The sequence below is a fragment of the Xenopus tropicalis genome, chromosome 6 (assembly GCF_000004195.4).
Source record: "Xenopus tropicalis strain Nigerian chromosome 6, UCB_Xtro_10.0, whole genome shotgun sequence".
Lineage (NCBI taxonomy): Eukaryota > Metazoa > Chordata > Amphibia > Anura > Pipidae > Xenopus > Xenopus tropicalis.
In genome coordinates, this window is record NC_030682.2 from 116,211,961 (window position 1) to 116,229,103 (window position 17,143).

General features: G+C 38.4%; 1 protein-coding gene across 5 annotated transcripts in view; it reads left to right on the forward strand.

Annotated features, from left to right (window-relative positions):
- fam110b (family with sequence similarity 110 member B) overlaps positions 1–17,143 on the forward strand; it is a 100,559-nt gene that overhangs the window by 25,825 nt on the left and 57,591 nt on the right. For 4 of the 5 annotated variants that reach the window (XM_018095123.2, XM_004915187.4, XM_012965283.3 and 1 more), the window contains exon 2: positions 9,340–9,484. The exons of the other annotated variant lie outside the window; for it this stretch is intronic. The gene's annotated coding sequence lies outside the window, so the exon portion shown is untranslated. The remainder of the gene's footprint in view (positions 1–9,339; positions 9,485–17,143) is intronic. 5 annotated transcript variants of the gene reach the window in all.

The window sequence follows — 17,143 nt, forward strand, 5'->3', positions numbered from 1 at the left end:
GCTCTGTATATATTTATATATAACTTCTAATTTCCCAAAGTAATCCTCTGTTCTTCAGCTAGCTAGAAACTTGCCACTGGCCAGCCATAAAGGAACAGTAACCCCAAAAAATGAAAGTGTTTTAAAGTAATTACAATATAATGTACAGTTGCCCTGCACTGGTACAACTGGTGTGTTTGCAACAGAAATGCTATTATAGTTTATATAAATGATCTGCTATGTTAACACGGGGGCAGCCATTGAAGCTGGGAAAAAGGAGAAAAGGCACAGGCACATAGCAGATAACAGATGAGCTTTGTAGAATATAATGGGGTTTTATCTGTTATCTGCTAAGTAACCTGTGCCTTTTCTCCTGTAAATGGCTGCCCCCATGGCTACACAGAAGCTTTATTATATAAACTATAGTAGTCTTTCTAAGGAAAACACACCAGTTGTACCAGTGCAGGGCAGTATTACATTATATAGTAATTACTTTTATACACTTTCATTTTTTGGTGTTACTGTCCCTTTTAAGGGCTGCATCTGATTGATACAAAACAATTGAGTTCTTGATGGTCAAAGCCTTTAACTCATGTGAGTAGAGACCACCGATCCAATTTTTTACTCTGTAACCCATTTATGCTTGTTAAAACCCTGTTTGTGATAAATTAATGTAAAGCGCTGTGTACCTTGCTGGCACTGATATATAATGTGTGTTTGATCTGTATATTATATGACAGGGGTGGGCAAACTACGGCCCGCGGGCCACGTCCGGCCCCTTGGCCTTTTTAATCCGGCCCACCGACGACGCCAAGTCTCATCACGCGAGACTTGGTGTCATTGGCGGGCCGGAATTAAACAGACTAAGGGGGCGTAACGCTGGCCTGGCCCTGCCCGCCCTGGCCCGGGGGTAAGTAAATGTGGCCCGTGAGCCAAAAAGTTTGCCCACCCCTGTTATATGATCTAAGAAAACAATGGTTGTTCTTGCAGCAAAAGACATGGAAGAACCTCACTAAGGGTACGAATAAATTAGGGCACACTTAATCCAAGACTGTTTAGGATCCAGGTGTATCCCTTGCTGTTTTTGCTGTGAGGCAAGGTTTGAGCCTTTTCTCAGGCAGAACAGTACCAGAAGTGGCAAAAAGGTGCCCCTTAGGAGGCGAAATGCTGTTTTTTTGTTGTTGTTGTTTTTTTTTTTTTTTAGGAGTAAAGAGTATATTAGGACATTGGGTCTGCTGCTGCTGCAGATGGCAGCCAGAACTGGGTGTATCAGTTTGGATGAATCTGTAGTATTCACCAAAACTGGATCCAAACCCCTTTATGTCATCTGACTTTAAAGTTCCTGAGATCTGAAGATTAGAAATTTTATCTATGAACAAAAACAGTTGTCTTCAGTTGTCAAGAGCTTTAAAGTCCCCTAACATTGAATTAGAGCTAGTTCTGGGGCACTGTCGGCCTCATAATGGAGCTTTTGTCTGGGTATCATTTAGAGAGTCCATGTGTTTTAAATTAGGTATGGGCAGTTTACTTGATGAAAGTACTGGAACATCTTAACTTCCTTTTTACTGCCCAGCTCCTAACCTCTGACTGAGCAGAAATTGGATCCACTTGTATTTGACCTAAAAAAAAAACATACATGCCTGAGCAGTGAGTTTAGATTACTGAGGGACAATAAAACTGCTAATATTGTTTGTATTGCTTGTGAAGGTACTCCGTAATTCGATATGTAAAATATAAATACCCAGTTATAAATTGTTTAGTAGTTGGTTTGCCCTAGTAACGCAATAATAAACAATTTCATTTTAGTGTTTATGGCATATAGGGCTTACTTCCTGGGTGACATGGACGCTCCAACCGCCCGACACAATTTTCTGATATTTAACATGTGCTTGCCAAGTGGGTGGTAGAAGGGGAAACAGGATGGGATAGTAAATTGTGCATGTAGCCTGCTCCCGGTGAGTTTAGACAGCAGCAAGGGAGCTTCTCTACTTATGATTGGTTGCAATACAAATGGACACTCAGGAAAGCTTTTTCAGGTACCTCTTAAGTCAGCTTATGTAATTATATTTTTCCTTCAGTGTCCAAAATTATAGTAATGAACTAAGGGGTTTTATTGACTTATAGACTTTTTAGTGCTCAGAACATAACAAATAAACCCATTTTTTTACAATTAAATAGAAATCTGGACAAATGTTGGGCCTCGTTGCCAGGATTTGGTGGTGTAGCGCATGGTAATGATTCTTATTCATTCTGAAATGGAAAGCAATTTCTAGTGTTTACTACCCCTCTCACAGGAAGAAAATTCTGACATAATGTAAGAAATCGCCCCTTGGGGCGGTATTACACGGTGCATTTTTCTCTAGTGCTGGCAGAGAAAAGGCCAGTCCATCCTGAATGCTAAGTGCGGGGAGTGAATGAGGTCTGCCTGTCACTGGGCACACAGGGCTGTGAATATCCTAGAAAATGCTCCCTTTTTTTGGCAGAACTCCACACCACGATGGATCTGGGTGGTTCACTTTTAAAGGGGAACTTCACCCAAACGCAACTTAAGTGTATTTTGAAAAGTAAATACAGGTATGGGACCTGTTATCCAGAATGCTTGGGACCTGGAGTTTTCCAGATAAGGGATCTTTCCATAATTTAGATCTCCATAATTTAATCTGTGTTGTGTGTGGTTTGGAAGCTGGAGTTTCCCTTTAATGCTTTCACCCGCTGTGTGTAAATATGATTAATTTTGGGTATGTTCTGTAATCCTCTTCAAAAGACCACTGACTAGTTTAGGCTGGGTGCAGGATGATCAAAATCTATCGCTATTTCAAATTTGTTCTTGCACAGTGTAATCATAAAAGAAAGCTAAGTAAATAAACGTCTGTAATTTCTGATTATCATCAGACTAGTAGTTGTTTACATGTTCTGTTGCCCTGGTATGCTGCATTGAGATGTTGGCAATGTATTAATGGCAATTTAATACTGATAACCGGTTCTAATGACAAATTTCATATTGTGTGTCTCATTTTATAATCTTTTTACTGGATGACGCAAGTACTTTTGCAAGTTAAGCCAAAACAAGCCTTTCCTTTTATCAGAGATCTAAAAATACAATTTCCTTTAATAAAATCCCTTGGCATCAAATCTCTGTCTCATTAAAATATAAAAAGAAACAAGATGAAATTACTAATGTATTTTACCGGTAAAGTTTTTGTATAGCTACTATTGTTAGTAATGTACAACAACAAGAATGTGACATGCGCTATTCAAGCGCTTCTGACAATGCCATCAGCCTAATTAAACAGTAATCATTTTTTGGACTTTTTTCTTTTTTTTTTGCCACAAAAGCAAAATTGTTTGTATGTAAGTAGTAACATATGCAGGATATGTAAAACCTAATTTTACAAGTATTTTTTTTGTTTGTTTTTAGTCCTTATTATAATATATTAAGGAAGTGAAAAGTCATGTTCTACACAACTTCAGAAAGAGAAAACACTGTTTTAGACAAATGTAAGCAGAATCTGTAGAATGTGCATTTCCTCCCTTTCATGTTGTCTTCCTCTTTTCCCATCGCCTAGTGTTTTTGCTCATGTCATAGAACCTGCCATAACAGGACTGGTCAGCGGCAACAAATATATTTCACCCAAGGTTCCCCACATACATGCGTTTTAATTCGTCTTCCTCCATATCCAGGACAGTGACTAGTGTGTGCACTTGCCCCATAGGTAATAAAAGGCACTAAGTTTGCCCAGGAGCAGTAACCCATCACAACCAATAAGATGTTTGTTTTTAAACAGATGACTTGTGAATGCTACCCACTGATTGGTTTCTATGGGTTACTGCTCCTGGGCAAACTTAAGGATGCACGGGGCTACTTAGTGACAGCTACTTGTCACGGCTACAAAACGCCAGAAAATACCCTGCCATAAACAATTCTAAAAATTGCCTCTGCTAAAACACAAGTAGAGACAATTATCAGTAAATTATCAGCATTGTATGTATTTGTAGCTGAATGGATCTTATAGCGTATAGCCTTTAGTACCTTTTATTACATAACCCCTTAGTTCTAAACCAGAGACCCCAAATGCAGACGCTCAGCATTACAACACTACAGTCTGCATTTTTTCATGCCTCCTGCAAACTATTATAGTGGTTTTAGAGTTACAACAGCTTAGGCTTCAGGCAAATACTCTAGTATTGTTCCATTCTGATTGTCTACACTTAATTGGTCCCATCAAGGCTGGCCAGGAACACAAAAGACCTAAGGGGTCTTAGCCAATTTTTCTTTTATACATAGTGCCTAAATTTGTAAAAGTCAGCTGTATGGTTCATGTTGCCAATCCTCTGGAGGTCAGTTCTAATTACAGTCCGTAAACTACCATGTGACAACTTTGACCACAATAATTCATACCATGTGTTCTCTTGGAACTGCTTGCCAATCAGATTGTTGAGTCACATATCCTTTCCCCAAAAATGTCATCATCTGGTAATCAAGTAAATGAAAATAAACTGGATTATATTGATTAATAAATCAGAGAGAGTTCAAATTGTTGACTGTGGGCATAAAAGCATTGTAGTCAATGCTATTGATTGTATTTTTTCACTTTTATTTGATAGGCCTGCCATTGAATGACATCAGTGTGTGCTCAGATGTAGGCCTGGTGATCTGTGGGCATGAAGTACATGTTTTGTGTATCATCCATTCCATCACATTCTAGTGGTAACATAAAAAGGGCACCAACAAGTCCATGGTTAAATGGAATGGTTGTGCTGATTTGCCTTAAGGAATTGTGGGTTATTCAGTTGTTGTGGTGGGTGCCAGAATAAAGAAACCATCAGGCTTGCTCCTTTTAGTAATACTTTCATTTTTCCCCCCCAATATTTTTATTTGGTTAAACCCACGTGCAGAGTTTAAACTAGTATTAGTATCTGTTTTTAAAAGAAAATCCAGACTCAGATTATGTGTCCAAGATCCAAGGTAGATATGTTTTTTTTTTTTTTAGCTTTTTTTTAACAGGACTTTTTGCTAAGTGAACTGTTATTCCTAAAAACAAGGTCTTGTGGGCAAGTTAAATGCAAATAATATTCAGAGGAGTTGTCTGTGTTGTGTTCTTCTCAGAAGCCGTTTTGGCACAACTAGAGCTGTAACTGAGCTGCTGTTTAGAATTTCTTTGGAAAAATAAAAAAAAATATTGTAACACAGAAGAATCACATAAGTTATCATACCTACTGCTATGCTTGTCAACCATCAAAGGGAGAATAACTCTAGGGCTGTTCTTCTTTGGAAGGGAATTCATGAATATGCATTTTCATGCCTTTGGCTAAAAAGGTATTTTAGACCCATGTGCTTGTTTTCAAACAGTATTCATCAGCAATCATAGGCCTTTGAATATTATGCAGGAATCAGCAAACGTGGATCTTTCCCTGATCCGCCCACCTTGATCAACACACAGGCCACCTGGACAAGGATTTTTAAACCTGCCTGATCGTCATCTGGCTGATTTTTGGGCAAGCCCATTGGAAGGCCCTATACACAGGCTGATAAGCTGTCGACTTGGTCTGAATGACCAAATTAAATATGCTTATGCATGGCAAACTATTACTACCTTCTGTTCATTTTCTTTTGGTTTAATACATTTTTTTCTTATTTATTGTGCTCACCAGGGGGCAGAAATCATAATAAGTTCACTGTCCCTGCTTGAACTCTTGAGATGAGAGTATTATTAAATATCATATGCTTTATTAACACTGTTAAAATATCACAGAAATGATTTCCTAACAGAATATTAAAAATTACCTAACATTCAGACCATTTTAAAATACACAAAGCCATGTAAAATTGCTGAACACAGGTGTGTTTATTTTCCGTTTATAGCAGGAATATAGCAGGGCAGGATGAAAGTTTAGAAAAATTTATAATTTGATATAGTGTTTCTCAGACTGAGAGAATTTTTTTCCTGGTGTTTATATATCACCAACACATTACTGCCCCAGTGGACCTTACAGTCTAAGTCTAATGCCAGGCGTGGCGTTTGGCGTATATTTTACGCAACTCGGAAATCGCTTGCCGAAAATAGTGCCATACACCTCCACGTCTTGCGTTAGCCTAAGGTTCCGATCACATTCACACACATTGTGGAGCCAGTTAATCTACATGTATTTAGAGTGTGGGGGGGAAACAGGAGTACTTGGAGGAAACCCACGCAGACCATGGGAGATCATATGAGGCCCTTGCAGATAGTGCTCAAGTGGAAAGTGAACTCAGGACCCCAACACTACAAGCCAGAAGTGCTACCCACTGAGACACTGTGCTGCCATCAGCATTTGCTGTAGGTGGAAATGAAAAGAAAATGTATCTCCGTCTGCCTTTGCCATACAGCACAGCAGCCTTTATGCATCTGACACCACCATACATAACAGCAGCTTTAAATGATGCATTCATTCCACTCCATCTGAATGTCCCCTCCAGGCCCAAAGACCGAGAACTAGGACATAAACTTGATTTGGCCCAGAAAGAAAACATAACTAAGGTTTACTGTGAATATGTGCAATTCAGAACTATTACCCATTTTAAACAGCTACATTCATCTAATTGTCTACAATGGGCAGCGTGTTCATAAATCATTATATTTGCATGCCTGATGGCTGTGGAATCCAAAGCATAACCATTTTAACGGTTTCCTCTCACTAAACTTTGCAATGGTAATAATTAAAATAGTATAGTGGTTCCATAGTTTAAACATTTCTGGTTTTAATAAGGAAACTTTGATGTATTTTTCTCTCAGCCTTTTGACTGGTTTATCACCTAATTTACGATGGGCTTTTATTCTCATCCTTTGGATATTTTACTCAGTAATGGTTATCTGCAAAAACAATCCAGACACAGCCAAAAGCTCTATTTAGTAGTGTCTAAGCAGGGGCCACCATCTTTGGGCCCCTCTTTTTATAGTTGCAAATACAAGCAATGTGAAAGTAATTCCATGGTGGCTAACAAATCTCTCTTTTATGAAAATGTGCAGTTTTGGGATTGTGTATAGTAAGGTAATTTGTACCAGTAAGCCTTTATATTTATAAGAATTTTATAAGAATTTTGAGTTGTAGTTAGGGTTGCCACTGACTAGTACCAGGGCCAGTATTACAAATTTAGTGGGTAATGTACTTTTCAGTTAATCTGTAATAATTATTCAATCTGCCAGTCCACCTTCTTCCCTTTTTATAGTGTGTATACTTTCCAAATTCCCAGCCGATCCATGCCTAAAGAGCCAGGTCCCCCCTGCAGTGTCATTGTTTTGCCCCTTCAGTACCACAACCCCGCCCCTTCATGTCACGACCCGCCCTCAGCCCTGGCCGCTATAGAAGTTTACAAAAGGGGCGCAACCCTAGTTGTAGTGCAGTTGCATCAGTATTAGTGGGAGGGCCATAGGCTAAGAGTAGGTAGAGGGCCACTGAAACAATGCAAAATATTGGCTAACTTTTCAAAAGTATCATAATGAATCAAGTTAAGGGGCAAATTTACTATTTGTACATCGCGGAAAACAAACATTGTATTTTCCAGCTGCTTCTAAAATAAAAGTCCCAGAAACCTGAACTCTAACAACACCTGTAGCTGAGGCCCTGGGATTTCATAAGCAGCTGCTGGAGAGCCAGATGTTCCCTTTTCCTGATCTCTATAAGTGGCCAACCAGTGATATAAATATTTGTCTAACCCTGCAGATATGTGTATACTTGGACTCAGTGCACTTATGGGCTCTGCAAATGACTTGATTACATTAGAAGTCAGCCTTTGTCAGAACAGATAGTCAAAGAATTGGCAGTATCTGCGTACAGATGGATTTCTTTTATATATGACTAAATCCAAAGATTATGAATAAAACTTATAGCATGGCCCTGTGACAGGAATTGCATGGTCGAATGCGGATATCAGGATAAATGAGGATTATCTAAGCATTGTTCCCCAAAGCTGTTTTCTTTCTGTCTGTCTTTTGCTAATGCCATAGTGTTGCACTGATGTCTAGGTTTCTGCTTTGTGCCTCTGATATCCATGTGCAGTCCTGTGCATCCATATATAATTTACTCTTAAAGGAGAAGGAAAGGCATTTTATTGCCAATAGATTAGTCACAAATGTGCAAGCTAGTATGCTATATTTATTCTGCAAAAAACCTTAGCAGCCGTAGAAGCTCCCACTTCAAGACAGCAGCCATTTTAGCTTGGTCTCAGTAGCTGCTGGTAGCTCAGATTACACTGCACAGTTGGGAGGGGGAGAGAGATCTTAAACTGGAAGGAACTAAGGGTGAAGACACATGGAGCTACTAGTAGCAGCTACTTGTCATGGCTACTAAAATAGACAATGCTAATCATTTACTGATAATTGTCTCTACGTGTGTTTAAAGGAGAAGGAAAGGCTAAGTCACTTGGGGGGTGCTAAAATGTTAGGCACCCCCATGTGACTTTAATCACTTACCTTGTACCCCGGGCTGGTGCCCCTGTTAGGAGAGCACAGCACCAGCCTGGGGCACCTGGGCCGATGCGCTTCCTCCTTCCTGCTGTGTTAAGCTGTGACTGTGAGTCAGGCGCATGCGCGAGTGAAAAGCTGACTTCTCTGTTAAAGTTCGGCTCTTCACTCTACTGCACATGCGCGCGCTCGTGAAGATGGAAGGAGGAAGTGCTCGCTGCTACCCCGGGCTGGTGCTGTTCTCTCTGAACAGGGGCACCAGCCCGGGGGAAAAGGTAAGCGATTCAAGTCACTTGGGGGTGCCTTTCCTTCTCCTTTAAGGGCTCTGGTACACAGGGAGATTAGTCGCCTGCATACGCAGTGGCGCGTATGCCATCCCACCGGCGATTTACATGTTCGCCGGTGGGATGTCATATCGGGGAGATTGTCGTACCAGAGCCCTTAGCAGAGGCAATTCTCAGTATTGTCTATGGCAGGTTATTTTCTGGTGTTTAGTAGCCGTGACAAGTAGCTGCTACTTAGTAGCTCCATGTGTATTCATCCTAACAATTACACACCATATTAATTAGCAGTCTGCAGATTTATAAAGGTCAAATAATCAACATAAGGCAAGTAAGGAAGGTTCAAAGAACTTTGCTGCTAAACTATTTTTCCTGAACACCAGGATTAAGACATATTATGATTGCCATATTTGAGCTTTCTTGAAACATCTTGAAAATTTGTAGTGCAAGGTAGCAAAAGTATCCTTCAAAGAACTAGAGGCCTTTGTTAATTTTTTTTTTTAATGTATTAAAGGCTGTCATGATTTCTGGTTTTAGGACCATTTGTGGGCACTGGTAACATGAATGTAGAATTGTACAATGCAGTTATATTTCTTTTTAATTTTTAAATTTTTCTGTGTTGTGTATTATTTTTTCAGGTCAAGGGAGAATGTTACCAAGCTAATCACTGCAGTATGAACACTTTAAAGAATAGCCTCTTCGACCTGCAGATACTCCATATTGAATAATACTCTGGGAAGAGCTCAGAATACAAACTCTTTCTTGACTACGAGAAATAATGAGGTAAAGCTGTGGCAATGAATTATCTATTGTCTTTAGTCAGACAAATGCTCATGACTGCCCAGTTCCAACTACAATATATGATGTGTGTGTTTATCCTGGTGTATTGCTGCAGTGCGTTTAAATAATAAAGATTTGCCAGTGGTAATGACAAATGCGCTGGCTTTCAAATAAGGATGATATTAAAGTCTTTCTCACCTGCTCTACATCGAAAGGATTTAATTCTATTTTCCTTGGTTGGCACATTTTCCCATTGGGGATGTAGTCTAGTCTGGCAGGTGCTTTCTGTGCTAATAATATGTTATAAACTGAAAGAAACAGAGGGGAGCAGCAGGTTCATTCCCTCTTCTAGTTCTGTGCCACAGTGAGAAAATAGGTGAGGGCTTTCTGTATCTGAAAAATAACTTTTTCATAAACATTAATGAATAACTTGAGATGATCTGAAAGCTATTTGCAAATGTAATTGCTACTGAAAGAAGTATATACGCTTGTCCCTATTCCCTGCGCTGCTTATCCTCATTGTTGCAGTAGTCACAGGTCTGTTAATCACAGAACAGGCAAGGCACTGTGGGAGATTTGTCTTTATAATTTAAAGGAAACAAATACAAATATACAGTGTCTCTTTTAAAATATACTGCATAAAACAGCTCATATTTAAAATCCTGCTTCATCTAAATAAAATATACTTTTTTAGTAGTATGTGCAATTGGGTAATCTTAAATAGAAAACTGCCAGTTTAAGTACTAAGGGCCGCCCCCCTGAGTTCATATGGTTTACGGTGCACACAAATAAACCAAGGGCACCCATACATGTTAGGTCTCATTAGCCAATGAATGGACAAAGTGCTGTCTTTTACTTTCACACTTCTTCCTGTTACATTTAGAGCTGTCAGGTGATCTCTGAGGGACCACACAGATATGACAAAATGGTGACTATGTGTTGGTTATGTATTCATTCTGAGGATATAGTTTTCTTTCAAGAGCCAAGAGAAGCAGTGCGGTGAATAGAAAGTGACAGAACATGCTGATTTCAATAGCAGTTACATTTACAAATAAATTTTAAACCACAGAAATGTTTTATGTATGTTTGAATCTTGCTTAGACATTTCCTTTCATTATGTAAAATCTTAGGTTTGTCCATTATTTGGTTGGTTTTCCAAATTTCCCTTTGAATAATTTTCATTCTCTTCAGGCCAGTAATAAATAGGCAATAGTGTCTACATAAGTAATTTGTGTGCATACAGATGGATTCCATTTTCTAGAAATAGCTGTTGGTTGAAAGGTAAATCATGCAAACCTGAATGACTATGTTATTACAACGGTTGAACTGGTAATTCTGCTGTAGTACTGAGCTCCTTTGCTTTACGTTACATTTGTATTTCAGATATTTCAGCCTTTAGTCTGTGTTGCTGGAAATGTTTGTCAGGGCACCGTACTGCCTGTGCTGGGTGGCTACTCTGCAGTAGTGCAGTAACCGATTAGATAGACTTACCCGAATATCGGATAAAACAATTCTGGGATGCCAAATGCAAGGGCTTTCTGTAGCTGTTGGTACTGTTTTATCTGCAGCTATAGCTGCATCATTTGCACTTGATTGCAAATGGTAGAAGTACTCCTGACCCTGAGACCGCTTTAGCCTACCTGGGCCACGTCACTTAAGAGAATGACAGGGTCATTTAATACAGGAGACTAAGTTAAGCATGGTCTGTTACCCCATAACCAGTAGTTTGTTTCTAACAAGTGACCAATATTTACTGCATTACTACTTCTTGGGCACCTATGTAGCCCTGGCGTAAATGGCACAGTCATTTTTAGGGTTAAGTTCTGCTTAAACATAGCCCCAAATCCTTTCATTAAGTGAACACTGGGTGACTTTCCATAGCTGTTAAAGCAGTAAGACCCCCTAATTATTGCTGCCCTGTGCAGTTGGCATACACACATGTACCTGGGACATTATCAGGAACATCCCAGCAGGTCAGTTGTTAATAGGTGACACTGTCACCCTGTGCCCATGCATTGGCTACATACAGTAGTTATAGGGGGTGAGGAGAAGGGGAAGAATGTGAGAAGTGCAGTGACATCTAGGAAGTACAGAAATTTAAGTGAAAGTAATTGCCTGCCCTGTCTGTATACCTGAGACCTAGAGACAGAGCAGGCAATATATTATTGGATTCTGAGATTTTTAAAGACCTTTTTATAATAGGTATGAATGTTATAATAATTATAAAAAAAACTAAGTTTCATGTTTAATTTGCAAAGGAATTTTTATTATACAGCTTTTTATGTCTGGGTGACAGGTCCCCTTTAACATGCAACTAATTACCTGCCATTACTTCGCACCTACAGGCCAAACTAGGCATTCGCAATAAGTAGGTGATATTTGCTTAGGTGCATTAAATATAGGCTACTTTTCATATTTACCTTTAGGAAACTGGAAATGGGAGTTTTCTTTGTGTGTATTTGAAACCCTTTTCTGTGTACAATACTGCTGTGTGTGTCTACAATTTTTTCTGCTGGACAGTTTGTCTATTTTATATTGTTATTCTTTCAGTACTGTTTAATAAGGAATTGTGCGTGCATGCTTTAGGTTATACACAATGATTGTGGCATAAGATTTCTTCAATTACTGTACATTATATAACTAACAAGCAATTTTCCTGTGCTACTAGTAATAGTTCTTCAAGTTGCCCCGAGGCAAAGGTGCAGTGAAGTATGAACAAAAAAATTACATTGTATTCGTCACCTCTGCTGTAATGTAATATTTAGTTGTTTTTTTTTTTTTTAGTTTGCAAAATTAAAGGAGGCATTTTATATAACATTCATATTCATCCTTCCTCAAAATATTTAATGATGCAGAAAAAAAAAAACAATTTTGAATGTTTTTTTACCTCCTAAAAATATGATTATATCAGAGCTACAGAGAGATCCTTCCACTTCAGAAGCTAGATTGAAATAAGAGGTGGGAGTGTCTCTTCATTCTCTCACAGGAAGTGGTCACAGCACTGAGGAAACAACCAAAGTTCCATTGTTATATAATTAAGTTGGATGGGAAAAAAGACCGAAGTCTTCAACCCCTCCAAGTGAACCCAAGTGCACACACACAAACCCATACTGACCTATCTATACGCATAAAAAAACTATACATACCAACATCAATACTAGGTATTGATGTTGGTATGTATTTTAAAAATTCGAATAAACTCATTTTCACAAATGTCTGACATTTACAGAAAAGTTGTGGAACTGCAGCTTTTTAGAAGTGTCACCCTGAAACCTCTACTTTTTTGAATTGTTGCACAAAAAAAGTGCCAAAAATCCAAAAACTTCTAAAGTTTAGAAGCAAAGAAGCATCCTTCAGGGAAGGGACAACTGCTATTGACTTCTACATGATCTTGACAAGTTTTAGCTGGCGAATTGTCGGATTCAGATTTTAAGCAGTTTTGCCGCATAGTAAATCTCGAAAAAACCATGGCGTTTAGCACTAAAAAAAAAAAATCTTGATCACAAATAAAAAATCTGCCCATTAGTAAATTGCCCCTAATTGTAGATATTAGTATCACAATAGCCTTGGATACTATGCTTGTTCAAGAACCCATCCAAACCCCTCTCTGGCATCAACAGAATCTGCCATTACGACATCACTAGGAAGGGCATTCCCCAACCTCACAAATCAAAGCAGACAAGTCAGGTGACAAAATGTCCTATGTGATAAGGCTTAGGCCAGAGGCCAGCTGTAGTCACCCAGGGAATTTTTTTAGCCCTCAAGCCCATTATGCAGAAAGCTGTGAATTATGGGAAGGCCATCTCCCATAGACTGCATTTTAAGCAAATAATTCATATTTTTAAGGAGACATATAGTATGAAAACCAAGATTGTTCCATTGCATTACACTCCTCTAAAATAGAAGGAAGGTGCTTAAAAAAAGTAGTGTTTCAGGTTGAATTATTGAAAACCTTACTAGTCCCACCCATCTGTGTCACTTCCTCCTTTCCCAGGTTGTACGGTGGAGCCGATGGCACTTACCACACTGCACTGTAGGACAGGAACCAATCAGCAGCTAGACTGATCTCATGGAGAACTGAAGCCTGTCAAAAACAATCCTGTTGGGTTTAAATAATGTTTAAATGATTTTTTTTTAGTATACTTAAGGTACAGGTATAGGATCCCTTATCCGGAAACCCATTATCCAGAAAGCTCCGAATTACGGAAAGTCTGGCTCCCATAGACTCCATTTTAATTAAATAATACAGAATTTTAAAACTGATTTCCTTTTTCTCTGTAATAATACAACAGTACCTTGTAATTGATCCCAACTAAGATATAAACAATCCTTATTGGTTGCAAAACAATCCTATTGGGTTTAATTCATGTTTTATTGATTTTTAGTAGACTTAAGGGATGGAGTTCCAAATTACAGAAAGACCCCTTATCCGGAATACCCTTGGTCCCAAGCATTCTGGATAATGGGTCCTATGTATAAAGATCCAAATTACAGAAACACTCCTTATCTGGAAAACCCCAGGTCCCGAGCATTCTGGATAACAGGTCCAATATCTTTAATAGCATGCTGTTATCCTGAATGGGTGCCCTGTAACACATTTTTAATGTCTGGCTTTGAATGGTTGCTTTGATAAATTGAAGGGAATTTACACATTGCATTTGTCACCCATTTATTTTACATAAATATGGTGTAAGCTATGCGCATATTGTGTGCAGAGACTATATCATCTCTACATTTATGCATAAGTGCGGGAGCTGCTTAATTGAATGCCTGGGCTTAGGGCTGTCCTTAGGCCAGTTAGCCAAGCAGCAGTAAATTTCCATCTCATGATTAAAAGCAATAGAATAATGCATGCACCAAAGTGATAGAAATGATACCTCCTAACACTACATGTTTACCAAGTGGGACATTTTCGGATGGACTTGTGATACATCTGGATTTTCAGTTTTTTTTTTTTTATTTTTTAGAAAGTTCTGAATTATGGGAAGGCCATCTCTCATATACTCCATTACAAACAAATCATTCTAATTTTTAAAAATGAGTCCCCTTTTCTCTGTAATTATAAAACAGTACCTGGATGGTAACTAAGCTATAAATCCTTATTGAAGGCAACATAATCCTATTTTATTTTTATTTTTTTTTTCATTTAAATGATTTTTTTAGTAGACTTAAGGTATGGAGATCAAAATTACATAAAGATCCAGAAAATCCCAGGTCGGTCCCAAGCAATTTTGAATTACAGGGCCCATACGGATCTTCCATGAAGTGTGATGGGTATGTGAGCTGATAATAAAGTATACTCTTTTGTTTGAATATATATTCAGCATTTCTCATCATTCAGGGGATACTTAGATGAAAGTATTCTGTCCCCTTTTTTGATATATTATACAACACTGCTATTTGATTACCATTACTGTGTACAGTTTATATCTGTGGCCCTCTTAGTACCAGGACTGCCTAAATGCAGCAGCCATTGTTTTCTTCTCATCATGCCAGTCAGTAGATGGTTTTGTCTACACTGTGCAGTGTACATTTTTAATTAGGATTACAGATATGAAAATAATGCAGTAGTTAATAAAGCAAGCATAGAGATGTAATATAGAAGCTGGCATATACCCTCAGACTGAGAGAGATCTGTATTTACTCAAATTCAGATACAAACAGTGCAAACAGGCTGGGACTGGCAGTCTGTGTGGGTTTTGGAAAATGCCAGAGGGGCTGCTGTAAGATGCCATAGACATTCACTATTTATTGGGCTGGTGGGGGGCTGTTTGAGACATTGTGTATTTGGAATACCAGGACCTATTTTGAATCCCAGTCCAGACCTGCCTCTCACTCCTCACTACCTTTTTCCTTTCACCATGGCTAATTCCAGAGGGGCATAAAATAAAATTAATTATAATGGGTGTCCACAATATTGAAATAACAATCCTATAAGTTTTTTTTTTTTTTTTTTTTATTGTAGCTATAAACTGAACACCATTTCAACACAAATGCTCTTTTTTGTTAAACATTTTTATTTGTATATTGCCTCTTGCTGAGTAGCCTACTTGGTATACTTATAATGAATTCCAGTATTCATTAGGTGATTAGAAATATGCTGCGCTCTGCCCTGCAATCAAAATCAGTAATTTAAGGCACTCCCTATAGCACACAGTTTCGGTAACAGTTTAGTATATTTTGATGATAATGTTTCTTTAAATGCATCCTTCTTGGGGGTTTTTTGCAAGGTTATCATTGATTTATTTATTAAAAAAAAAATGTATGTTTATTGCTTTAAACCGCCTGAATTCAGTGCTTTAGACTGCTCTACAGAATACTGTAAATCAAAACCAGATGTGTGATAGGTCATGGGAAAATAACTGCAGTGTTTCAGATTTGCAAATGGATTGGATAGGGATTATTTAAAATGTGGAACAAGCAAAACGAGCGTTCGCTATAGAAAGGTACAGTTCTTTTTCAGAGACATCGCACTCTGGAGCCCAATAAGTTATCAGGGCGAAAGGCATGTACATTTTTAATCTGATTTACTAACACAATTCCAAACCCTAAATTGAATTAATAAAACCAATCACCAAATTTGACTTCCCGGATTGTGATTTGGCAATAAATACTATCCCCATCAATTTTATATTTACTTCTTTTTTCCAACCCTAAATTCACACACGGGAGACAATACGCAAGGTAACCACAAAAGAAAGGAGGACAGGGACAAAGAGGGAAATTAGAGGGTGAAGAAATGGGAAGACAACTGAAATGGAATAGCTGTAAATAATGGAGAATAAGGTAACTTCTATGCAGTGCTAGGTACATAAGTAGGGCTATATAAATAAAAAATATACCTACAAACAGAATTTTGGGGGGTAGAACAGTGACAGTCTGACAGAATGAGGGATGCAATAATGGCTGAACTGAAGGATTATGAAGAAACCGTAGAACAGGAGGAAGCAACAACAAGGAAAGGGGGTATGGCGGTTGTGGAATACAAAACACAAAGTGATGGCAGAAAAAATTGGAAAACATAAAATACAAATGGGGAAAAAACAAGTAGAATAAGAATAACTATGTAAAAGTCAAGGTTCCATTTAATTGGCATTCTGTACTGAATGAACCAGCTATGTTTGCTTGTTCTCCATAAAACCACTTGCATGGTGATATTTTGTGTTTGTATAGTATTTTAGAGAATTCACCATCTCTTATCTACAAAAGCCCTTATAGTGCCCCCTTGTCTGCGCAGCAGCCAGCAGATGAGCTGTGTGTCTCTCGCTCCCATTCTCAGAATGAGGTAATGTGTATTATGCACACTGCACTGACATTGTAGCGAGCTGCCCCTTGTTTTAAAGGGACAATATATTCCAAAGGAGAGCTTTGTTCAACATGAACACAAGAAATAGGCCTTACATTGACATAAATTCTATTCTTTTACTTTATAAAATCCAGATTTTCTTTTTTTTTTCTTTATTGTAACGCAGTAAGAGGTCATAGTTTTGTTTTTACCACTCTTGTAATTAAGAGACTGAGTATATACAGGTATGAGATCTATTATCCAGAATGCTTGAGACATGGGGCTTTCAGGATAAGGGGTCTTTCCATAATTTGTAATTTAGCTTTCTTGTTTCAGAACAGTAATGCCCCCACACAAAAGTGAGAGCCACACAGAAT